Source organism: Cetorhinus maximus, chromosome 26, assembly GCF_964194155.1.
Source record: "Cetorhinus maximus chromosome 26, sCetMax3.hap1.1, whole genome shotgun sequence".
In the NCBI taxonomy this organism is placed as follows: Eukaryota; Metazoa; Chordata; class Chondrichthyes; order Lamniformes; family Cetorhinidae; genus Cetorhinus; species Cetorhinus maximus.
This window is the reverse complement of record NC_135904.1, coordinates 24323971-24350734: the sequence shown is the minus strand read 5'-3', so window position 1 is coordinate 24350734 and position 26764 is coordinate 24323971. Positions and strand designations below refer to the sequence as shown.

General features: G+C 45.2%; 1 long non-coding RNA gene across 3 annotated transcripts in view; it reads right to left on the bottom strand.

Moving 5' to 3' along the window:
• LOC144668181 (uncharacterized) overlaps positions 1-26764 on the bottom strand; it is a 110228-nt gene that overhangs the window by 14258 nt on the left and 69206 nt on the right. For 2 of the 3 annotated variants that reach the window (XR_013573437.1, XR_013573439.1), the window contains one exon: positions 5968-6065. This is a non-coding gene — a long non-coding RNA (uncharacterized LOC144668181). Of the gene's footprint in view, positions 1-5028; positions 5625-5967; positions 6066-26764 lie in introns of those variants that run through there. The other variant, XR_013573438.1, reaches the window with a different exon arrangement.

Below are 26764 nucleotides of genomic sequence, written 5' to 3'. Positions count from 1 at the left end.
TGTCCTTATAGATTGTAGTGGTCATGAGTTTGGAAGGTGCCATCTAAGGAGCCTTGGTGAATTCCTGCAGTGCATCTGGTAGATGCTATACGCTGCTGCCAGTGGCGGAGAGAGTGAATGTTTGTTGAAGGGGTGCTAATCAAGCAGGTTGTTTCGTTCTGGATGGTGTTAAGTTTCTTGAGTGATGTTGGAGCTGCACTCATCCAGGCAAGTGGAGAGTGTTTCCTCACACTCCTGACTTGTGTCTTGTGGATGGTGGACAACCTTTGGGGAGTCAGGAGATGAGTTACTCGCTGCAGGATTCCTAGTCTCTGACCTGCTCATGTAACCATGGTATTTATGTGGCTAGTCCAGTTCAGTTTCTGGCCAATGGTAACCCCTAGGATGTTAATAGTGGTGGATTCAGCAATGGTAATGCCATTGAGTGTCATGGGTCGATGGTTAGATTCTCTCTTTTGGAGATGGTCATTGCCTGGCACTTGTGTGGCCTAAACGTTACTTGCCACTTGTCAGCCCAAGCCTGGATATTGTCCAGGTCTTGCTGCATTTGGACATGGACTGCTCCATTGTCTGAGGAGTTGCAAATGGTGCTGAACATTGTGCAATTATCAACGAACAACCTCACTTCTGACCTTATGATGGAAGGAAGGTCATTGATGAAGTAGCTGAAGATGGTTGGGCATAGGAGACTAATCTTTGGTGTGTTGCCAATATGCCCAGTTCTTAATCAAAAAATTACATATTTAGAATGTTAGGAATTTTTGGCTTACAAGGAACAAAATCTGTACATAGGTAGTGGTGGGTGCTGAATATCAAACATGATGAAAATGTGAATATATTCTGAAGTTTATAACACAGATAAATTCTTGTTTTTAAAGTGAGAAAGAATAATAGCTTTTTAAAAAATAAAATAGCCTAAAATATTTTTATTTGAACAATCATGATGGACGTCCATGTTTCCTATTATCTTGCTAAGGTGTTATTTTATCCAGTAAAGCTTTTGTAAGGGAGGAAGAAATAAAAATCTGCATTTATATAGCACTTTTGTTATGATCCCCCTGGAGACCAACAAAGTAAAAGAATCAAATTTATCTGAACAACGCCAATGGAAAAAAAAGGTGGATAAGGTTTCACTTTTTATAACTTTTACTTTAACCATCAAACCAAAATCAACATAATTTAAACATGAATTAACAGGCAAATTGTAGTCAAAATAGACTATAAATTACACTTAAAATCGTGCATTAAATAAAGATGGATCTCTCAGATTTCTCAGGTAGTCCATTCAGCATATATGACAACGATCAGCCAGCCATAAAGTCCTTCAAAACTTTGCCTTCCCCTGGTAGAGTTCCAGTTCCTTTGCTTCAAGGCTTTAGCCATCAAATCCCATCCAACGCAGCTTTACTCCACCCAAGCTCCATGACAACAAATTCCACCAAAGGCATACTTTTCCAGATCCCTCTCAGCTCTGCCCAGCCTCTTAGGTCTTCTTTTCAGGAGTACATTTACTTTCTTCTCCTCACCTTATTGGCTGCACTGAGCTACACTGCCAAATTCATTTTGTAGCTTTGTATTTTGTCTGGTTTCCACCAGCTTCCATTTCCCTAGCAACCTGAGGTCACAGCCCAGTTCCCAGAATCCTGAAATCACAGCTCATTCCCAGAAACCTGAAGTCTTAGTTTCCCTTTCAGTTCAGAGCTGTCTTAAAGAATAAGCTTTGAAACCAGATGAGTTAGTGCACCCAACACAATGTTTGACAAGTCATCTGTGTGGAAAACAGCACCTGCAAACCACATATTTCATCACACTTACAACCACTGAATGTCTCAAAGCACTCTACACGAACAAAGAACTTTTTGAAGTGTAGTCACTGTTGTAATGTAGGAAATATGGCTGCCAGTTTGCACTCAGCAAACTCCCACAAACAGCAATGTGATAATGACCAGATAATCCATTTTTGCGATGATAATTGAGGGATAAATATTGGCCAAGACATCACGGATAACTCCCTTGCTCACCTTCAAAATAATGGCAGGTGGGGCCTTAGTTTAACGTCCTTTTCATGCAACTGCTTCTTTAATGTCACTCTCAGCGATACAATCAGTCATACAGATTAAAATCATTTTACCTTTTTCAGGTTTTAGTATAGTACATAACTTTGAACCACAGTACAAAATCTTTTGTTGACATTTATCACTGCGCAATTTTAACTTTATTCATTGTTTCAATATCTATATTTTTATTAGAGTTAACTTGCAAGTCCTGGCAAAATGTGCATTTTGCATTCGGAATGGATCTTGTGTGATTTCACGAAATCAACTCATAGTCACAGGTGCTGTGAGCTCCTTGCCAGATTAGACCAGATTAGTCCAGGCACAGAGAATTGTCAATGCAGCAGCTCTTAAATGGCAATTGCTCACATTCAGATTATTTTGTGCACAATGGTGAACCTCTTAGGTGTCTTTTTTCCCATGTATTTCCATATTCCAATATCTGTATGTTTCACAGAACAGTTAAGAGATAAAATGGACCAGAAGAGGGTCCCACAACTATTAGACATTGGGCATTTAGAATTACATAATCTAATCAAGTAGAGTCAGCATGGCTTCATGAAGGGGAAATTATGTCTGACAAATTTATTAGAATTCTTTGAGGAGCTAACTAGCAGGATAGACAAAGGGGAACCAGTAGATAGAACAGTTTTGGTCCCCTTATCTAAGGAAAGATATGCTGGCATTGGAGGCAGTCCAGATAAGGTTCACTAGGTTGATTCCAGGTATGGAGGGATTTTCTTATGAGCAGAGGTTGAGTAGGTTGGGCCTGTACTCACTGAGGTTTAGACGAATGAGAGGTGACCTTATTGAAACATATAAGAATCTTAGGAGACTTGACAGGGTAGATGCTGAGATCTTTCCCCTTGTGGGAGAGTCGAAGACCAGAGGGCATAATCTCAGAGTAAGGGGTCACCCATTTAAGACAGAAATGTGGAGGAATTTCCTCTTTGAGGGTAGTGAATCTGTGGAATTCTTTAACACAGACGGCTGTAGAAGCTGTGTTGTTAAATATATTCAAGGTGGAGATAGACAGATTTTTAATCAGTAAGGGGATCAGGGGAAAAGGCAGGAAAGTGGAGCTGAAGATTATCAGGTCAGCCATGAACTCATTGAATGGCGGAGCAGACTTGGTGGGCTGAATGGCCTACTTCTACTCCTACATCTTATGGTCTTACGGTCTTATGGCATGAATTTCCTTGGTGTGGCAACCAGCATTGGATTGGGAGATGGGAGGGTGGGATCGGAGGTCAGGGGATTCAGAGGTCGGGAGTCGGAGGTAAGGGGGTCGGAGGTCAGGGAATGGAGGTGAGGAGCTGTCGGGCCTTGGGGGGTGGGGTCAGGCCTCAGAGTGGGGGTCGAGCCTCAGAGGGGGTTGGGCCTTGGAGGGTGGTCGGGCCTGCAGGGGATTGGGGGGGGAGGGTGTCGAGTCTGCCGGGGGAGGGGGAGGAGTCCCATATAGGTGGGGGCAATCCTGTGTGGGGGGCGGGGTTAGCAGGAGAATCCTGGGGGGTGTGGGAGTCCCATGGGTGGGGTAGTCGGGGTGTGAGGGGAGCACCTGCGGTGTCAGTGGCATGGGGGAATCCCATGAATGGGGTAGTCAGGGGGTGGTCAGGGGGTGGGGGAAGACCCCTGGGGGATCGGGGGCTGTGGCGGAGTCTCGTAGAGGGTGGTGGTCGGAGTTTGGGGCCTGTACCCTAGAGGGTCGGGGGGAGGGGGGGGGGGGGGGGGGGGGGGGGGGGGCGATGGTTGGGGGGAGTCCCGTGGGGATTCAATCTGGACCTGTACAGTAGTTACCCAGAAGTTAGAAGTGGTTTTAATTCTTCTAACTTTTTTTGAGTAACTATTGGTGTTACCCAGGCGGGACCTTCCGAAGTTTGCGATTTAAATCGTATTTTCTGCTTATTACCACTTTTGCTTCTGTAATCACACACTGACACACAGGCATACACTGTACTGATCCAAACTGCACTGTACTGCGACAGCACAGATTCATCCAGTTCGGAGATTTACAAGAAGTCTCAGTAAATTACAAAACACTGGTAGAGGGGAGTGTGGAGGAACGGGAATATGCTGATTTGAGGGCCAGCTTGAGGCTTCTTTTAGCTACAGGGGCTGAGGCAGAGACAAAACATCTTAAATTCATGGGGTCTACATACAAAGAAACTTCCATATCTGCACACCACCATATCATGGATTCTTTGAGAACGTAGCATGCACTCCAGATAGTCTAGCTGAAGCTTTAGAGAAAGCTCCCCACAATTGTCCAATATTGATTTGGAATTACACATTAGAATTTCAGTCTAGCATGAAGCATGTGACAAATTCAATGCCATCTGCAGTAGAGCATCTCATTGACTGAGGCCTATTCCCAAGTTTTAGTATCTTCCGTGAATGGCCTGGCTGGTGCTATGAGGTTTTGGGCATGTATCACATAATTATGGATGTTTGCGGTACATAAAATGATTGTATTTGCGCCAGCTCTGTTCGTGCAATCCAAAACTAATCCTACCGCCCAAATCTCTCTTCACAGCATTGTATTTTCCTCTGTTTTGAATTTTTATCTCATTTTCACTTTTAAAAGATGCAATGGTCTCTACCACAACCATTCACACTGACCAAGGCCGGGATGTTTTGGCCCTGTCATGGGCGGGACCCGCTGCGGGTGAGGTGGTGCCCCAGCCAGAAGTCCACTGACTTGCGGTGGCACCAGAAGATTGCGGTGGTGGGCGGGTGTGGAAAATCCTGCCATAAGTATTCCATACTCCGACAGCTCTTCTTTTCCCTTCTCCATCTCAGTGATGTTCCATCCTCACCAAATCCTCAATCAGTTTTTCTCTATTTGTTCTCCCAAAAATTTCTTTAAAAATTTACCTTAGCTTTATATGCCCCAGTGCCAATAGTCCTGGTTTCTCGAGTCTCTCCTCATAGTTATAACTTCCAAACCCTGGCATCATCCTGGTGAATGCACATTGCGTGTGCTTGATGGTTTTAATAACTTTTCTATCGTGCAGTGCCTAAAAATGCATACAGTACTCTAACTGTGGCCTAATCAATGTTCTATACATGTTCAGCATTAATTCTTTAATCTGTATTCTATGCCCCTATTGATAAAATCCAAGGGATAGCAAGTTGCCTCAGGCAGTGGCACTAAATGGGTGGGAACAATCGGTGATCCGTTATACCCTGTACCTGATATATAATTCCATTGGCTGCAATGGAACTGAACATCTGGCACTGCATATAGCGGGCAGTTGATCCAATATCACCTGTTTTGTGCCACTGCCTGAATTTCTATCCAGAATTTCTATTGGTTTTTTTTGGCTTTGTCATCTGCACTTATGCTTTTGAGCATTATGTATTTAAACCCATGGGGTCTCTGTTTATCCACACCTTTCAGTGTCTTTCTATTAAGCATATATTTCCACACTATTTTTTCTTTAGACTTATCTGCCCATTTCCATTAATATATCAATGTTTTCATGAAGTGTTCTACAATCATTTGCACTGTATGCCAACTCTTCTTGTGTCAAGATTGTGTTCCCTACATCCAAGCCCAAATATCCGTATCTGCCAAAAATAAAATAGATTTGGCATGAATGCCAGGGATACATCATTTATGATCTTCATTCGGATCAAGCAACATTCATTTGCTATAAGTTTTGTTTCCTTTCCATAAAACAACATCTTATGCATTCTGCTACATTTTGTTTTATACCAAATGCCTGAAGTTTTCTAACAAGGCTCTTGTAAGGCACCTTATCTAATGTCTCCTGAAAAACTACATATACCTATTACATCTTTGGGAAGATTTGCTTGGAAAATCTATAATGCCCATTTTCTACTGGCAACCAGTAAGGTCATTTGGGTAAAAAGAGTTCTGAGACCAGCTAACAGAAGGTGCGTGACTGACCTGAATTTCACTCTCTCTTTGCAGACGTTGTCCAACTGGATGGTTGAGCAGAGATCAGGAAGATGCCAAACTGGGGGTGTCACAGATGAAAGCGCAATCTGTTACACAAATTGCAACAAAACATGTTTTAATATTGCCATAGACCACAATCAATGTACATCTCTGTAAAATACATTCATTTATTGCTGCTGCAAACTCCCCCATAACAAAGAAGTTTTTAACCACCGGGATGGGAGGGAAGCAAAAAGAGCCACTGGTTATTTCTAACCTGTTCAGAACACATCTTGAGCATTATGTTCGGTTTAGATCACCAAGGCTCAGGGGAGACAGTCAAACAGGAAGGCAGCATAAAGGGGCGTCCTGAAGCCAATCCCTAGCTTCAGAGAACTCAGTTAGAGGCAAGATCGGAAAAAGCTGCACTTTTTGCCTTTGAAGACTGAGAAGACATCTCAGAGCTGATATACTAGCAAAGAGTATAGAAAAGATACATGCAAAACATTACTTCTTGACAATAGTAGAAGATTCTTTTTAGATGGATGAATTAAGAATGACCTCTCTCATTTACATCTATCTTGTATTCAAAGTGATATCATTTGCATAAGAAATGCAAGATGTTTTTACAAGTCGATGGCAAAACTTTTGGTGTCAAATGTTTGGTTATGAAACAAAAGCATTTTCCAAAAGCTTTTCATAAAGAAATTGTCACTTTAACTTGCAAATCCTGCTACATCTTAGGCACTTTATATATTAGCAATTTATTAAGATGTTTTTCCTTCAAAAGAGGTTATCTTTAGAAACTGTGAAATCATAATTAACATTTAATCTTATCTTGAAGCTGTGTTTTCCATGTATCAACAAATGCAACATGCATTTATGTAGCACCTTTAACATTGTAAAACATTGCCAGGAGAATTATTAAAAAAATAATTTGCAAGCAAGCCACAAAAGGGGATATTAGGACAGGTGGTCACAGATGTAGGTTTTAAGGAGCAGAACAGTTAAACCTTATTCCAAAAATACTACATTCTTTTCCCACATTAACCACAATGTTCATGTGCCCTTGCAGAAAGTTACTTCAAGTTATATGAACAAATAATCACAATCTGCTGAGTACATGCATTCAACCTTTGCTGGTTTTTATTACATTTGTAAATCTAGCCAGGATGGGTATTTTTACTGTGTGAGAGAACAAGAGATCAAACGACAAAAAAACCATCTTTGTGGGACTCAATCTCGACAGATTAATTTTACAGTACAATAAACAAAAGAATTTTAATTTCATTGGAGAATGAATTATTGGGAAGCAACAGTGCTTTTTGCTCTCAGTCTGTTACGGGTTTTATTGCAGTTTCTGCCCGAGGAGACTGATCTTTGACAAGTAGATGTTTCATTTTGTGTCATTAGGGAAAGGAGTTTGTTCTACTGTAAGCTCTTTTAGTGTTTGCAGTGCAATGTTTATTTATTGTGAAAATAAATACTCTTGGAAGACTTTGTTAGAAGAAAGAATTCGCATGATTTACAATGGGAAACTGACTCCTCGTACTATATTTGCAAGTGTAAAACTGAAACCTCAGTATGCTGCCAGAAAGCTTTATAGTTCTTTTCTTCTTCTTAAAAAAAACAAAGTTTGCAAGTTTGATTTGAGGAGATTAGAAACATATAGCTTCCTTAAATGGAATATGTGCTGCAACCAAGTCTCAATTTCTCAATGCGCTCAGATAGATAGAGTTGAATTTAATGGCTGTGGCAGTGACCCCCATCCACTTGCCTGAAAGCCGGTGGCAATCCCGCCATGACCATTTTTGGAAGCACCGATGGAATTCAATGTCAATCTGGCAGTTAACTGCCTACCGTCGGGATTTCCGTGTCTGTAAAGGTAAAGAGCCCACCTCCAAGAACTATAGTCAGAAGGCGAGCAGCTCTTCAGTCCCAGTAGCATCACCTGGAGCAGTGGCCACTGCTGGGGCTGCAGTAGGCCCAGGAGGCCTCAGCATTAAGGTAAGTAGGGTCAGGCGTACTATGGCCACTAAGGCAGGCTCTGGTAAGGTAGGGGGTTGGGTCATTGGTGAGGGAAGGGGAGTCTTTCAGCAGGTCGGCCCTTGCCCAGGGGGGGGCCTCCATGGGCCATAGGATGCTTAATCAGGAGGAACCATCTGAGTCCGCAGGAAGGCTACCACTTTTACTGGGGGACTCTCCATGTGGCGTATGTCCCCGCTCCCTGGTAGCAGAAATTCAGTGGCAGCAGGTTAACCTAATCGAGCACTCATGAGCCTCAATTGTCTTCTGGGCAGGAAGGCCATCCTCAACCTTCCCTGCCTTTGACTTAATTGGAGGAGTTGGGGAGGTGACAGGCACTGCACCCCCTGCCTTCCTTTCCCATTCTACAGTGTATTACTGCCTCCCCGTCCATTAACAGGATGGGAGAATGTCCAATTGAATTCTGCCCTTAGAGTACCACTGTCCCATTTATATTATCACGGATGGTAACCTAAATAGTTGCTTTTATTTTGGCTACTAGTCATACAGTTAAAGCTGAAGCATTTGCAACAACCTTCAGCCAGATGTGCCAAATGGATGATCCATCTCGGCCTCCTCTGGAGGTCCCAGCATCACAGATGCCAGTCTTCAGCCAATTCGATTCACTCCACCTGATATCAAGAAACGGCTGGAGGCACTGGGTGCTGCAAAGGCGATGGGTCCTGACAATCTTCCGGCAATATTACTGAAGATTTGTGCTCCAGAACTTAATGCGCCCCAGCCAAGCTGTTCCAGTACAGCTACAACACTGGTATCTACCTGGCTATGTGGAAAATTGCCCAGGTATGTCCTGTACACAAAAAGCAGGACAAATCCAACCTGGCCAATTACTGTCCCATCAGTCCATTCTCCATCATCAGTAAGGTAATGGAAGGGATCATCAACAGTGCTATCAAGCAGCACTTACTTAGCAATAACCTGCTCACTGATGCCCAGTTTGGGTACCGCCAGGGCCACTCAGCTCCTGATCTCATTACAGCCTTGGTTCAAACATGGACAAAAGAGCTGAACTCCTGAGATGAGGTGAGAGTGACTGCCCTTGACATCAAGGCAGCATTTGACAGTGTGGCATCAAGGAGCCCTAGCAAAACTGGATTCAATGGGAATCAGGGGGGAAACTCTCCACTGGTTGGAGTCATACTTAGCACAAAGGAAGATGGTTGTGGTTGTTGGAGGTCAGTCATCTCAGCTCCAGGACATCACTGCAAGAGTTCCTCAGGATAGTGTCCTAGGCCCAACTGTCTTCAGCTGCTTCATCAATGACCTTCCTTCCATCATAAGGTCAAAAGTGGGGATGTTCACTCATGATTGCACAATGTTCAGTGCCATTCATGACTCCTCAGATACTGAAGCAGCCCATGTCCTAATGCAGCAAGACCTGGACAATATCCAGGCTCAATATCCAGGCTTGGGCTGACAAGTAGCAAGTAACATTCGTGCCACACGAGTGCTAGGCAATGATCATCTCCAACAAGAGAGAATCCAACCATCGACCCTTGATGGTCAATGGCATTACCATCACTGAATCACCTACTGTCAACATCCTGGGGGTGACCATTGGCTAGAAACTGAACTGGACTAGCCATATAAATACTATGGCTACAAGAGCAGGTCAGAGGCTAGGAATCATGCGACAAGTAACTCACCTCCTGACTCCCCAAAGCCTGTCCACCATCTAAAAGGCAGAAGTCAGGAGTGTGATGGAATACTCCGCACTTGCCTGGATAAGTGCAGCTCCTACAACACTGAAAAAGCTGGACACCATCCAGGACAAAGCAGTCTGCTTGATTGGCATCACATCCACAAACATTCATACCCTCCACCACCGACGTGCAGTAGCAGCAGTGTGTACCATCTACATGATGTACTGCAGGGATTCACCAAGGTTCCTTAGACAGCACCTTCCAAACCTACGGCCACTACCACCTAGAAGGACAAGGGCAGAAGATAGATGGGAACACCACCACCTGAAAGTTCCCCTCCAAGTAACTGACCATCCTGACTTGGAAATATATCACCGTTCCTTCACTGTTGTTGGGTCAAAATCCTGGAACTCCCTTCCTAACAGCACTGTGGGTGTACCTACACCACATGGACTGCAGTGGTTCAAGAAAACAGCTCACCACCACCTTCTCAAGGGCAACCAGGAATGGGCAATAAATGCTGGCCCAGCCAGCGAAGCCTACATCACGTGAATGAATAAAAAAATCATGATGTGCACAAAAACTTGGCTGAATCTGATAGTGCATACCCAAGCACAACTAACTTAGTTTTAAGTAAGCTTCAAGTGGGAAAATGCTAGAATAGTTCGAGATAGTATAGGACGAGCATTTTAGGGAGAAGCTTGTGATATTGGGAAATGTTGTTTTATAATGGCAAACATCCACCTCATTATTTCCTTCAAATATACCACCATTAGTAAGCCAATGTTGATTTAGCAGCATAATCCATACAATTTTAATGTTAAAAGGAGTTTGGATTTTGGCCAATTTCAAATTCCATCCAACCTTCATTTGGCAAACTAAATCAGGTATAGAAGAGGTAAGAAACCTAGGCCAGAAGGGAAAGGACGCACAGAATCAAGGCAAAAAATTCCGAGGTAAAATAATATGATATAACCAAGAATTGGAGAAAAAGTTTGTAGATATAAAAACTGACAAAACATTATAAAAAGTAGATGTTATACTGGAAACCAGCATAACTGACTCCGACTTGAGTGATAAAAAGCAATGATAAAAGTCACATATATTCAAGAAATAGCAGCTAACATCAGAGAGAAAAAAGAGGGGTTACAAATTACAAAAGAAACCAATATAAAACAAAATTAAGAGTTGGACCAATGAAATTAAATGTAAATTAGGAGTGTACTAAAGGAAAAGATAACTCCATTTTAATTACAGACTTTTTAAAAAAGAAATCCCAATCTAAGGGATGATTCACAATATACACAGACACTTCAGTGGTGTTCATGGTTTAAGAATATTAATTCCTGAAATATTTAAATTAGAATGATGATTTTGTTATACATTAAAATTAAATTGCATCCAAATATTTCTATTTCCAGTTTGCAGCAATCATGTGCAATTTATTTTCTGTACTTTAATAATTAACTTTTTTAAATGCCTGTGGGATGAAATACTCGATATTATCATGTGTACAAGTCATCATGTCAAAACTAATGATTGTTAGTCACCAGTTGTCTATTAAAACTATTAGATTTAATTATTAACATTAGATAAATTAGTAAATTATTCATTTCCTGGCTTTTACATAAGTCCTTCTGATTAAATATCATGATAGCAAAGGAAAACATCAATATATTTAGATTAGATAACTACAGAGAACATGTAATAACCTTGGAAATCATTGTTGGTGATGTAATGCAGATGGATAATCTGCTCTAACCACTGTACTCTGTTAATGGAGGAATCAATGCACATATTTTACACAGGTTAGTGCCTCCATTAAAATGATAGAGGAAGAGGTATGAACAGATAAAAAATATGATAATGTTTCAGAAAGGGATCTTTAGCTGATCATTTTTAAGAATACTTACAATCCTTTAACCTTTAAGATGTGCCTGTTAAATGCAATGAAACTGGTGGTCCAATTACATTTCATAATTTATTTTTGTTTGCTTTATATTGATCACTAATTACTTATTATCTTATCAACCTCTATTCCTGGATGATACCACTATTCGTTTCATTTTGGAAGTAAGTCATTTAAAAGCCACAAAAAGTTGCAACCGCTTAAAAAGAAATGGTGCTTTAAAAAATGTATTTTTAACTAAGGCCATAACATAATAAAATATAAAATCGTGATTAAATTAATTTGCACACTATGTCAACCAGTGATGAGTAAATTAAAAATCACTTGGGATTAAAAGTAATTACACCTAAAGTCCCTCCAGCAATTTATCCATGTGTACTCAGCTAATTGGATGTAATGAGTGTTCTTAGATATAAAATTCCATATTAATATTCCAAAAGAAATGTATATTACATTTTTAGCAGGTGTGGTTTAAGATCTAGGAACTCATGTGCTTTACCTTAATCAGGAATCAGAGCTGTTTTATATTTGAAACAATGAAAGTTACTTTTATGCAAATTGCAAACATTGAGAGGAAAAAAACATTGTGCATTATTTGATATATTGGCGCAGTTATATAGATAAATCCATGTTTTCAAGTCCCCTCCCACCCCCAGCCTCATCACCTGATCTAGGCAATAATCATCTCGACCGCAACAACTTATATAGTGCCTTTAATTTAATGAAACCTCCCAAGGTACTTCACAGGAGAGTTATAAAACAAAATTAGCCACCGAGTCACATAAGGCAATATTAAGGCAGATGGCCAAAGGTTTGGTCAAAGAGGCAGATTTTAAGGAGCATCTTAAAGGAAGAGAGAGAGAGGTAGGGAGCCAGAACTTAGTGTCTAGGCAGCTGAAGGCACAACCGGCAATGGTGGAGCAATTAAAATCGGTGATTCTCGGGAGACCAGAATTAGATGAGTGCAGATATCCCGGGGGATTGTGGGACAGGAAGAGATTACAGAGGTAGGGAGGGGCATGCCACAGAGGGATTTGAAAACAAGGATGAGAATTTTAATAGGTTTTGCTTGACTGGGAGTCAATGTAGGCCAGTGAGCACAGAGGTGATAAGTGAACGGGACTTGGAGCGAGTTAAGAGACTGGCAGCTGAGTTTTGGATGAGCACAAGTTTTGGAGCATCTAATGTGGGAGACCAGCCAGGATTGCATTGGAATAGTCAAGTCTAGAGGTAAAAAAGGCATCAATGTGAGTTTCAGCAGGCAAAATCGGGTAATGTTACAAGGTGGAAAGTGGTCTTAGCGGTGCACGGACATGTGGTCAGGAGCTCATCCCAGGGTCAAATATGACACAAAGGTTGCAAAAAGTTTGATTTAGCCCCAGACAGTTGCTAGGGAGAGGGATGGAGTCAGAAACTAGGGAATGGAGCTTAGAGTGGGGAGCTAAAGATAATGGCTTCAATCTTCCCAACATTTAATTGAAGGAAATTTCAGTTCGTCATGTACTGGATGTCAGATAAGCAGTTTGATAATTTTGCAAATGGAGGAGCTAAGAGGTGGGGCAGAGCTAGGTGTCATTGTTTACATGTGAAAAGTAACGATGTATTTTTGGATGATATCATCAACCATAGTTCTCCAACCATACACTTCAGAGGTGGTTTGGTTAAAAACAATCAATCAGCCCTTTGATCTTAGTCTTCCAGCATACTAACCTTACCATGCTACTATTACAGTATCCAGTGGTTTCCTAAATCAATGCAGCACGTTGGTTTAATTATCCTTCTTGACAATCTGTTCCAGCTATTAGCCGTCCTGTTTAAAGATATACTTCCTGATGTTTGTCTCAAATTTTCCCTTCACAACCCTAAATCTATGCCTTCTTTTCGTTTAAGTGCTGTGTCCTATGTGCTAGAAATTCGTGCTCTCTGTATTTTGGGTACCAGGTTCACAATCCATGATTTTGCCCCCACCCATTCAGATCGAGGTGGGCAGCATGTAAAATAGTAGAATGTGGTTGAGCAGGTCCTGCGCTGCTTCTTTCTTTTTTCCGCTGCCAGCTGCCTCTGCACACAGCAGGGGCTGAGCAGCGTTACGCAGATACTGCTAGCCGCAGCCAGCCTGCTCTTCTTAAAGACAGGCTGTCCCTCTTAAAGGGAAGCTGCATTAATAATATTAGTGGAATTTGAATTATGGAAAATTGAACACCTGGGCAGAGACAGACAGGTGACGATTACAATTCTGGAGGCATCAGTCGTGGGACAGGGCAGGAGGAGATATGCAGTGTTCTACAGGGGGCCAGGTAGCCCTCAAGGAACACTCTCAGATGGAGCAGGCAGCTAGGGATTCAATTTTTGGCATCTGGACCTAAGGATCTGGCAGCAGTGCCACAAGAAGTCTAATGACCTTACATGGGTGGTCAAGGTTAATGAATGCATTTTTACCAACACACCAGCAACCTCTCACATGACCCAATGCATCACACCCTCATCACTCACCCATCAACACTTCCTGGCACTCAGGACTTACTCCAAACATCCAAATACTCCACCTCACCCACACACACCTAACACTGTTCCCAGCTTTACATCCACCTCTTGGTGTTTCCAAATACCTCCAGCTATTCAGTTATGGCATGAACATCATTGAAACACAGTGCTGTACAATCACTCTGCTCTCTGTCTCTCTCTTTCTCTCTCACAGGACAAGGTGGTACACAATAGAAGTGAATGGAGCAGAACCAGTAGGAGAAAAACAATGCCTGCATCTCCTGAACCCTACAGAACATCATGGGGCTGGCAGCAACAGAGCCCATATCACCCTGTGTCATTGAGATCATTGATGCTGACATAATATTCCTGCCTTATGGCCTTCTCAACTCCCAGCTTATCCTCATCCTGCGACCTGGCATGATTAGCAAGCTGATGGTGGTTCTTGCTTCCCACTCCTCCCACCTTTCCTCAATCCTTTCTCTTTTGATTTTCTGCTTTCAGACCCCTAAGAACTGCCACCTGCCCAGCCACAGCAGCCCAAGGAAGAAGAGAGTGTGAGCAACAGGTCAGCACTAATGAAGAAGCCATGTCACCTCATCTGACACTCGCAGCCACCGGGTCAAACACTGGGTTAAGGATGGTTCATTTGCCCGCTTCGCAGGAGGTGGGATGGCAGATGAGTTCTGCTGCACAGGACTCAGATGAAGGCCTTGATGGGGTGACACACTGGAGTGTGCTGATTGACATGCACACTGAGGGCGGAATTTTCCCAGATTTGCATTAAGCGCGGTAGCAGGCAGGTAAAACGAAGTTTTACCCGCTGGCCGCGATGGCGGCTTTTCATGGCGTATCGTCCCAAACTGATTATTTATGCACCCCCGGGAAACACGCCATTTCCATGGTGGGCAGGCTGTCATTCGCCTGCCGGCCATCACCCTGCTGCCGCATCACGCCAGGCGCCATGCTTAAAGTCCAGCGGCAAGCACAGCACTCATTGCTTCCAGCTCACCACTGTTGCACGGAAGACATGGCCAGCAAAGGAAAAAAGACCACAGACCCCTGCTTCAACAACAGTCCCTTGAGCAACTGCTGGATGCTGTAGAGACCCACTGGGATGCCCTGTAACCCCACTCTGGCCACAGGATGGGTAGCAACATGACCAATCAGCTTGGGAGGCGGTGGCAGCAGTGGACAGCGCCAATGCCCTTTAGAAGAGGACAGCCACCCAGTGCCGCAAGAGGATGAATGATCTCCTCCGTTCTGCCAGGGTAAGTCACTCTTCTCATCACTCTCATCTCACATGTTCATAAACCCATCACACATCCATAGGGCCCTCACTCACTGCCAGTTCAAGGGACATCACCATTCACTCTCTCACACACACCATCATTGGCCTCATTCCATCAATGGGACCATTCAGGCATCTTGCTCACTCTTTCTCCAACCCTATCCACGCAGGACAAGCTGGCACACAACAAAAGAGAGGTCGCTGACCAGTGGCGGAATGCCCAAAATCAAGGTCCTCACCCAGCTGGCTGGCCATGATCTGGACCAGTCCTGTGCTGATGGTGGGGTCAGCGCTGCTTTCACAGGCCACAGCCATGCACTAATTATCTCTCCTTGTTTTTGCAGGCACATCTGCCAAACAGCCAACAGAGTCCATGACCCACAGCCTCCAATCAAGCCCCAAATAAACATCTGGAGAGAAATCTGGAGGCACGCTCCCTGAAGCCCCATCACAGCACTCACTCACACCCTTCACCAGCACGGAGACACACGGCTCAGTGGGACCTAGCTTTAGGGTAGCCCCGGGATCAAAATCTGGTGAGCATATCCCACTGTCTGATCCACTGCAGGTGGCGGCAGGGACTTCCCAGGTGTCCGGCACTCGGAGGACTGCTGGAGGCCAAAATGTTGCTGAGTCTGAGTCAGATGATAAGCCTCTGGACTCAGTCATGTCACAATTGCTGGCGCAGCAAAGGCTGGGAACATCAGGAAGGAATTTCCACTGCACTCCTCAGGTTGCAAGGCATGATGGAGGAGTCTGTCCGCCTTCAGGCTGAGGTGATAGCGCCAGCATGCCAATGCACCGAGGTCAAAACTGGTAGAGTGGCAGCTGCCATAGAGACCTTGGTCTAGGATGTCATTCCTGCAGTGCTGCACGGGCTCAACTCCATTACTGATGCCATAGTTGGCCTCCAACAGTGTGTACGCAAGAGGGGTGCCGGGCAGCTCAATCTCACCCCAGCTACCCCTGCTCCTCAAGGAGTCAGCCTGGGGTCAGTGAGCCCGAGAGTATGACCTCAGCAGCTCCAGCTCCACAGGCCGAGGAGGATGCCACTGTTACACAGCATGACCCTGAAAGCAGGCCAGGGCCCTCCAAGTCTCAGCCCTGCAGAGGACACCCGCCATAGACATCACAGACAGGGTGTCGCAGTCAGCACACTTCCTCCACCTCTGCTGTGGATGTCCAGGGAGTAACAAGACGTAGCGACAGGGTTAGGAAAGTTAAGGAGAATTAGTTGCACAGCCTGGGTACTAGTGTTACTCGCTTGTATATACTGTTCACTATTGTCAATAAACTCCCAAGAATCTCTCCCTACCTATGGCTCCTTGTTCTGATGAGCAGTGTTCTTGTCACTCAGATGAAACCTTCCTGCACAAGATAAAGGCAGGTGTCTCAGTCCGGGGCCTCTGCCCTGTGCTCTGTGCAGCCTTCAGACCAAAGTGAAGGTCTGGCCTCACACTCCCTGGCACCTCAGCGGTGCTTTTCATTGCTGCCAGAATGTAGTGGGCAGGCGCCACAGAGTTCTCTCATTCTCTCGATGTGCTCTCAGCACCTTTAAGGAGAGGCTGTCCCCCATCTCTTCAACATCTGTGACCACTGATGCTGTGCTCCAACTCCTGAAGGGCTCAGGTGCTGAAGGCAGACAAAGCACCAGAACTTCTAAAGTTTCATGGCTGCGTCTCTATGATATGATAAAAGCAAATTACTGCGTCTCTATGATATGACCCTGATCACGGAGCGCAAGCAAGCTATCCTTGGTCAGACAGGAGTTAGACATTCTCAGAGGCTATGTGAAGATTTATGGAGTGTCCTCACTGCATGTCGTCATCGCCCTCCTGCAATCGAGCAACTATTAGGGCCTGCGCTGCATCTCCATAACAGGAGCATTCTCACAGAGGGTATTTGTGCTGTATTAGGACACAGGTGATGGTAAAGGCTGAGTTGTTCAAATCCCAGAGGGAAACTTGAAACAACGATCGTAACCCATTTTTGCAATTTGTAATTTCAAGATGCAGACTTTGAATTCAATAGGAGTAAGACCATTGAATCTCGTGGTTTTTATATAAAACTAAATTAAACATTTGTTAAATTAACAACAAATTAAACACATACACATGGCTACAAATTACTACTATAATAACTTTTTAACAAATCCCCAAACTAATCACCCTCAGGTAAATCTCTACTAAGGCAACAGTAACCCATAGACTTTAAATAGACACCAGACAAAACACATTTGACCTTACGAATTCCAAGTGAGGTTCCTTTGCAAGTTGGTTGATGGCACACAGGCTGGTTAGGTCTTAAATGCCTCTACCTTACACACACACAAACTCCCTTCTTTATATACCTAACTTTCCCTTTGAATGCAAATTTTCCATTGTATCACTAGGTCTTTTGAACTTCAGCTTTTCTAACAATAAAAGCCCTTTCATAGCACCAATTTTATTAGTAAGATGAAAAAATAAACACTTTGTTTGGCTTCTTCTAGCTAGGTGCAAGATTATACCCACAGTCTTGAATGGTTTATTTAACAAATGCAAATGAACACTTTACCTTACTGTTCACCCAATTAACATCTCAAAACTACTATATATCAAAGCACTCAGACTAGCTGGCTTTAATCCAATTAAGACATACACAGACACACACCTAGATACAGAGCCCCGCTAGAATTCTACTTTAAAACATAATTCCCAATAACATTATACATGTTAATATCTATTCATGACAGCTGTCATAAGCCAGACTGAAGTGAAACATTCATAAATGCGATGTGAGGATCTATGGGGTCACCTCACTGCATGCCGTCATCACTCTCCACAAATCTAGCAACTATGAGGGCATCCCAAGTGCACCTGCCTCGTCTGGCCTGTGCAAGGGTCTCATCCCTGTCATCGTCGCCTTCGAGGACCTCCTCACGCTCATCCCCGTCGGCGTCCTCCTCATCGGAGGAGATGTGCAGGTCCTCCATCTCCTCCTCAACCAGCTCCTCTCCCCATTGCAGCGTCAGGTTGTAAAGGGCATAGCAGATGATGACGATGCGTGATACCCTCTGTGGACTGTATTGCAGGGCTCCACCAGACCGGTCCAGGCACCGGAACCTCATCTTCAGCATCCCGATGGTCTGCTCTACCAAGTTACAAGCTCCAGCATGAGTCTCATTATATTGTCGCTCTGCTGCAGTCTGAGGCCGCCGCACGGGTGTCATGAGCCACAGCGTCTGTGGGTAGCCCTTGTCCCTGAGCAGCCATCCCCGCAGCTTCCGTGGACCCTGGAAGACTCCAGGGTGACCGACTGAGAATGTAGGTATCGTGCACACATCTGCAGGATGCGTTTCTGGTAGTGAATGGAATCCCTTGTGGTTGATGTAGTCCACTGTGTGTAACGACGGAGACCTGAGCACCACATGAATGCAATCAATCACACCCTTCACCTGTGGAAATCCCGAGATCAAGGCAAATCCAATGACCCTTGCATCCTGGCTGTCATAGTCCCGGGCGAAATGCACAAAGTTGTGTTCCCTCAAGAAGGTTGCATCCGTGACCTCCTGGATGCATTTGTGGGTGGCGGATTGTGATATTCCACAGAGGTCACCTGTGGAGCCCTGAAAGGAGCCAGGAGCATAGAATTTGAGCGCCGCGGTCACTTTCACAGCCACTGGCAGTGGATGCCCTCCATGTCCCCTTGGCGCCAAGTCCTGCAGTAAGTGGCAGATGTGAGTGACCAGGTCCCTAGACTTGCACAGTCAACAGCGACACCGGTTCTCGGTCATCTGCAGGAATGACAGGTGGCGTCTACAGACCCTGGGTGTCGCTAGGCATCGACTAGCCACGGCTCATTGTCGCTCCTGGGCAGCGTGTGCGGGATCACCAGCAGCCCCTTCTTTCTGAGGCTGCTGCTCCTGCCTTTGCACAGCCAGGAGCCTCAGTCACTCCCTCCTCTGTCTTCTCTGCTCTCTGTAGGCAATCAGGCATAAAACTAGGTCACCACGCTCCATGCTCCTGATGTGCTCCTCCTGCAGCATGAAAGAGAGAGAGAGACATGGTTAGCATGGGTGTACTTAGCACCTTCCCTGGCCCTGCGAGATGACCCCTTAGCGCTTCCCAGAAAGTGCTGGCCACCCCTCGGATGGCCACAGATGAGTGCGCTGCATGGCTGCCCTGTCAGCCTGTGACATGGGAGACACTGGTCCAACCTGGATGCTGAGATTGCCAGGGGCTGTCAGCACCTCCAGCGGTGACTGCTACATGGCCAGCATTGGCGAGGAGATTGTACAACGTGTGCAGGGGAGGTCGGGGGGGGGGGGGGGGGGGGGGGGGCGGTGTGGTTGTGTGTGGTAAAGTCTGGAGTGCTTGGTGGCACTTTGGTGGGCAGGCAGTCTAGGAGCCCAACCCCAATCATATCACTGTGGCTGCGCCTGGTCTCAGTTACAGAGGAATGGTCAGTTATACAGGTGTCCCTACTACGTGGCCATTTCCCTTGGCTACCCTGCTCCCCACCTGATTTCTTGTGCGTGGGATCCAATACCAGGGCAGCAGTTGCCCCCGACAACAGTCGCCTCCAAGGCTGGGCAGCAATTGCCCCGGATAAACCCCCCGACAACAGTTGCCTCCGAGGCTGGGCAGCAGTTGCCCCCGGACACCCACTCCCGACAACAATCGCCTCTGAGGCTGAGCAGCAGTTGCACAAAGACAACCTGACAACATTTGCCTCCGAGGCAGGGTAGCACTTCACCACGGCCCCCTGGCGCCCCTGAAGCCTGCAAAGCAACAGGCGACCCCTGCGAGCTCTGCAGAACAATGCTGCTCACTCACCTCCGGTTCCCCCAAAGTGAAGGCTGCAAAGTGCATGTCGCCGTGCGCTATTGTGAAGCACGTTGACGTGCCTTCCCGCCGGTGTGGACGGACAATCCGTCAGTTGTCCAAGAGCCTGGCGGGATGGCCTTTGAATGATTTGCTTATGTGTTTCAATGAGGTCCCCGAAGACCTTTAGAGGACAATAACAATGTGCCTTCCTGCTGTCGTGATATCGATCACGCCATATTGTCCACGCATGCCACCTGTCACACCCGCTGGCAGCGGGCACGGAAAATTCCATCCTGAGATGCTGGGTGCATTAACTGGCCTGCCAGTCAGTCTCCTGGCACAGCCAAGGAGCATGGAGGAGTGTAGCTCCAAGATGGCAGAAGGCATGGCACAAAGCTTTCCCTCTCCACAGCCTCTGCACCATCTCCCCTGTCATGCTGTAGACACAGAGGCCAGTGTCACTGCAAATCCCAGCAAAACAACACTAGGCCACCAGAACACCACCACCAGCAGCGCTACAGAAATGAATTTTATGCCCTGTATTTATTGAACAATTGATTAACATTTTGGAGGGTGGAGAATTTTAACATGGAACAGTGTGTGGGTTGAGATGTGGCTGGGAGGTTAACTGCATGAAAAATGTAAGCATGTCTGGAATTCAATTCTAATGTGCCAACTTCCACATTTAACTCAGGCGCATTTGGCTATTTGTATGTAATCCCCTTGGAGCGGCAGGTTAGCAATTTAAATATGCAAACCACTGAAATTGTGGCAATATTTCAACACACTTTCAGATTTAATGGCTTCCACAGGCTTCCTGAAACTTGTCATTGAAACCAAGGTGAGAACACAAAGCAAGATCGTGGGGCTCGTTAAAAATCAGGTTAATAGTGCATAAATTCTAAGCGCTCACAGCTGCTTTGTTACCTACCACTGGGAAAGGGTTTGTTCACAGTCCTCGTGATGAGTGTTTCATTTCTACAGTTTGGATGTTTTAAGACTCAGATCATGGTGCGAGGCACCTTGGAGGCATTAAATTGGAACTCAGAAGAAGCTCCAGATAAGCAGCAGAAGCAAAAGCAGTCTGTTGCTAAGTGATCTGTAGGTGTAAGTGTTAAACAGAGATGAAAGCAGCAGAGATGTCGAGCTCAGAGGAGGCTGTACCCACGCAGCAGAGTGTACAGGCAGAGGCTCAGCATCCTAGATCTCTCGGATGATTAGTGCCTCCGGAGACTGTCATGCTAGGTGTTGCCAGACATCTGCAGCTTCCTAAAAGAAGACTTGTCCCCTGCTGGACCTGGTGACCATGCATTATCAGTGACTGTGAAAGTGACCATTGCCCTCAAGTTTTGCCTCCAGATCCATCCAGAGACATGCCCAGGATCTTGCTGTCAGCTGCACACGTATACATAAAGCAGGTTAATGATGGGATGTTTGCAGGGCTGGTAATTATCAACTTAATCTGTGATGACACCAGTCAGAATGAGCGTCCATTCGGGTTTGTGTCTCATTGCCCCGACCCAATCCCATTGATACAAAGCAGTCCTGCTGTCAAACAACCACATCTTGCACATACTCATCTTGTTTCCTGTCATTTCCTGTCTTCCTATTCAGCAGCAAACAGCTGAAATAGGAAGTTGCCATCCCACAGCCAGGAAAGGTTAACATGGGAAAGTGGTGCAAAGTAATAAATTTTTGTGATTGTGCTGAAGAATGGAACGTTAACAACATAAGGTTTAATCTCACACACACATGTGCATATCCTGGTGCAACTATAAAGCTTTTCCTACCTTCCTTTTCCAACTGCTCCTACATGATGCAACCCTTGTGTCTTTAGACGTCGATTCAACATCACTGTTGAGATGGAGTCCTCCATATATGCAATCATAGTCATTGTGTGAGGAAGGTCTGTCAGTAAGTCACAGCTGCCTCTCAATGATCATCCAGTGCATTCAGGATACGGCATCTGTGTCCAGATGAACAGAGCTTTGAGGTGGCCATGACTTCTGTCGGGTACTCTCCACTGACGCAACCATCTGCCTTTGCTCACTTATGAGTCATCAGGTGAAAATCCAACTATCAGTCTAACTGGACCCACCAAACTGTGATTATCTGTGCTTGTGCATGGTTAGCATGAGTCCTGTTACGGGACACCCTCAGAAGAAACTAATTCCTCTGAAGATTTGACATCCACCACATCCAATGACTGCTACTGCATCCACGATGACCCTGGCGGAGAGAAAATATTTGATTAATACTGGCAAATTAAGAATGTTGCAACTTGATACCGTGAAGATGATCATATTTTGGTTCCTGCTGAAATCAGGTCAACGTGACTGACTGTTGTATGACACGGTGGTGGATGATATTTGATTCCCTCACCAGGTTGCTGGGAGGACCTCATCTTCTCATCTTGGATGGCCAAGGATGCCAAGACATTTCTGATTCTTGTGCTTCCTGCTCTGCAGTTGTCAGCTGTGAGATCTGTGGAGGACCACCTCCAGTTCTCTCTCTCCCCACTGCATCTGTGTCCTCTTCGCCTGTAATAGGGGAAAGAATAGACCTTTGAATGACTGTAATGGTATTTGTTCACCCAATGGAGCAGTGCATTTATTAAGGGTGACAACAGAGATAGATAGGAAAGGATGAAGGTGACTGGCAGTGGTGGATAGATAGATGGGGATGCGAGGAAGTGCACAGAAAGAGAAGAATGGATGGTAAGATGTGGTTGTGTGAAGTGATGGATTAAGCATGTCAAGGCATGGTGAGTGGCATGTGGGCATGTGATTGATACATGCAGTCAGACTCTTTTGAGTCAAACCAAATAAACTAAATTAACAAATCAGGGGATAAATTAAAAGGCAGCCCCTTAAAGGGAAACTGCAAAAGCAAAAGACAAAATTAAAAGGAAACTTCCAAACATTAAACCAAAATGCGATCAAAGGGGTCAATAAAACACTGCAGTCCCTGCGGTACCCACCGAGCACAGAAGGCCTCAATGGTGCTGGCAGACACCACGTGCTCCCTCTCCAGGGATACCGGGCCACAAACATAGCCGTGGAAGAAGGGCAGACAGTTGGGCCAGACGACCCCCTCGATCGCCCGCTGCCTGGACCTGTTATGCAACCCGATGTAGGTGAATGTTGTCACAACGATGTGTCTTGTGCAATATGGAATTCTTTCATCAGCTGGTGTAATTTCCTGGGTTGTTTTAAGAAAGGAAAGAAACAGCAAGAACTGCAAAGACGCTGTGTTTTAAAATAGCTGCACAAATCACCTGACCTACAAACTAGCCAAGTTTCTAGAAGCCTCTGAACGTGGATTATCAGGGGACATGGCTAGGCAGTTCATCTGGTGGACTTGCCATTGTCTGAAATCTCTTAAAAACATAAGGACAATAGGATACCAGACTTCTTAACTCCAGAAACTGTCAGAAACAAAGAAGGACTAACAAAATGCATTATGCAAGGAGGGTGTTATGGACTCCCTATCTGTTTTGATGACATTTTGATAGCTTTGACAATTTTTAAAATTCATTCATAGCATGTGGGCATTGCTGGCTAGGCCAGCATTTATTGCCCATCCCTAATTGTCTTGAGAAGACGGTGCTGAGCTGCCTTCTTGAACTGCTGCAATCCACGTGAGTGTAGGTACACCAACTGTGCTGTTAGGGAGGGAGTTCCAGGATTTTGACCCAGTGATTATGAAGGAACAGTGATATATTTCCAAGTCAGGATGATGAGTGATTTGGAGGGGAGCTCCCAGGTGGTGGTGTTTCCATGTGTCTGGAGGATCAAAGCTCCTTCATTCATTCATATGGATTGTCCTCCATTGTGTGTCAACAGCAGCTGTCACATGATCAGAACCCCACTTGTGAAAAGCTATGATTATAAGCTTGTCTGCTTGTTACAGTAAAAAGAGGAATCTGCAGAAGGCACCAGCAACACCCAGAAGAATACTGCAGAATGCAACATCATCTCTCTCTTCCTCTTATTCTCAAGTTCAAAACCTATCTCTGTTACATTTTGGAAAACATCACAGAGATGTAGAATTTTAATTGAAAAGAACTTTAAGTGTCATAGCACCTACTTTGGGAAAAGACAGATTACAGTTTAAAAGAGACTGTCTCCAGAAAAACTACCATGCTTAAACTGGCGGCAACACCCCTAGAATTTCAAGACCACCAAAGGAACGTTTTTGCTTACAGACTTTGAATCTTAACAATTCCATCTCCTTCACCATGTAACTTATTCTGTCTTGCATATGTGTGTGTGTGTGTGTGTGTGTGTGGGTTTGTGTATGTGTTTGTGTATATGTCAGGGGATTTGGAAAGTGAATTTACCTTTTTAATATGTCTAATACTTTTACCTGAGTGAGTTTTTAAACAATAAAACTAACTCCTTACTTATTAATTCAAGAGATCTGGCTGATTTATTTCTTCATGTAGCTTTACACAAGGTCAAGTACATACTGAATTGAAAAATCACATGTTCTAAAAATTCAAACTCTGTTATAACCAACCACAGGAGTGGAAAAGAGGTGAATTTATTCACCCCTCTGAACATGGTCATAACAATGTGCAACTGTAGTTATCTTTACTGAACTCCTTAGGTCATTAAATCGCTTTCTCCACAGAAACAGGAGCATGGCACAATGCTGTTGTTGCAGACCTTCTGGGACACCCCTAGTGACCTTTCTGCAAGTAGCAGGTTTCTTTCTCTGTTGTTGGGGACAAATATCTCCTTCTGGTTCCTCACTGCCCCACCAGCACCATTAAACAGCCTGAGTTCATTGTGAAATTTTATCACTGTGCCAAACCTCCAATCCATCTTTGGATTAGCCTTTTAAATACTGGAGTCGAGCTTCAGTCATGCAGATCCAAACCAATACTTCCACCATGCATTTCACACCAAACCCAGAAGAAATGACAATGAAGTAGCTCTGTTAAAATGCCACTGGCAGATGCGCTGAACTTACTTCTGGGTTTTCCATATGATATCAGGCCCCCTGCTCACAACGCACCTAGAGTTAATATCGAGCATCTGTCAGCAATATTTTGCAATCCGGGCCAGTACTTTTTATGCTAGAGGGTTAGGGCTGATCTGAATGAAGCTAATCAGGCAGGAGTGCACACAGACTCATCATGCATGAGCCCAGTCATTGAGTGTAAGCAGCTATTTGACCGTGGGGAATATCACAGCTGAGTCCAATCCTATAGTCACCACACACACACTCCATTAGGAGTCGCAGGACAATGACCAAGTATAGGGACCGTGGCTGATTTTCCACTCTCAGCCAAGGGCACTAAGGCTAATTACACCACCCCAACTTCCACCCTCCTGAGGCCTTGGGCCGAACTTTACCAGCCCTTTGGGGTTTGGCTGGGCAAGGGGAAGGTTGGCAAAACAGCATGGGAAAGTGAAGGGCGGTGTGCCCGTCATCTTCCCATTGCCAAGCTGTTTTACCTGCAGAGGGAAAGGTGGCAGACAGCCCGTCCACCACAACACAGTTGAACTACTTAAGTGACCAATTAAGGCCTTGTCCCGACTCTGCTGGCATTTTGATCATGGCTAGGGGATCCTCCGCTCTGGCCACCTAGCAGGATCTGAGCAGTGGTCCATCTTTTTGGGCACTCATTGGCCCACAGCAGAGTCCCCCTGATGTCAATGGCCATCTCCATGGCATTGGTGCCACGTGCCCTCAACAGCCGCTCCCCCACACACTCAACAGGGCCTTCCTCACTAGCCCAGTTATTCCAAGACCCCACTTATCTGACTCTGGGCACACATCCATCAGTTGCTGCTGAACTACCAGCACTCTGATTGGGCCAGCAGCTCTTGGGGGCAGGCCGCTGTCCTTAAATTTTTTTATTGATTCATGGGATGTGGGCATCACTGGCTGGGCCAGCATTTATTGCCCATCCCTGATTGCCCTTGAGAAGTTGGTGGTGAGCTGCCTTCTTCAACTGCTCAGTCCATGTGGTGTAGGTACACCCACAGTGCATTCAGGGAAGGAGTTCCAGGATTTTGACCCAGCAACAGTGAAGGAATGGCAATACATTTGCAAGTCAGAACGTGTGGCTTCCAGGTGGTGGTGTTCCCATGCATCTGCTGCCCTTGTCCTTCTAGATGGTAATGGTCATGGGTTTGGAAGGTGCTGTCTAAGGAGCCTTGGTGAGTTTCTGCAGTGCATCCTGTAGATGGTACACACTGCTGCCACTATGCGTCAGTGGTGGAGGGAGTGAATGTTTGTGGATGTGGTGCCAATCAATTGGACCACTTTGTCCTGGATTGTGTCGAGTTTGTTGAGTGTTGTTGGAGCTGCACTCATCCAGGCAAGTGATGAGGATTCTATCATACTCCTGACTTGTGCCTTGTAGATGGTGGACAGGTTTTGGAGAGTAAGGAGGTGAGTTACTCACTACAGGATTCCTAGCTCTGATCTGCGCTTGTAGTCACAGTATTTAAATGGCTAGTCCAGTTCAGTTTCTGGTCAATGGTAACCCCCCGGATGTTGATAGTGGGGAATTCAGCTATGGTAATGCCATTGATCATCAAGGGGTGATGGCTAGATTCTCTTTTGTTGGAGATGGTCATTGCCTGGTACTTGTGTGTTGTGAATGTTA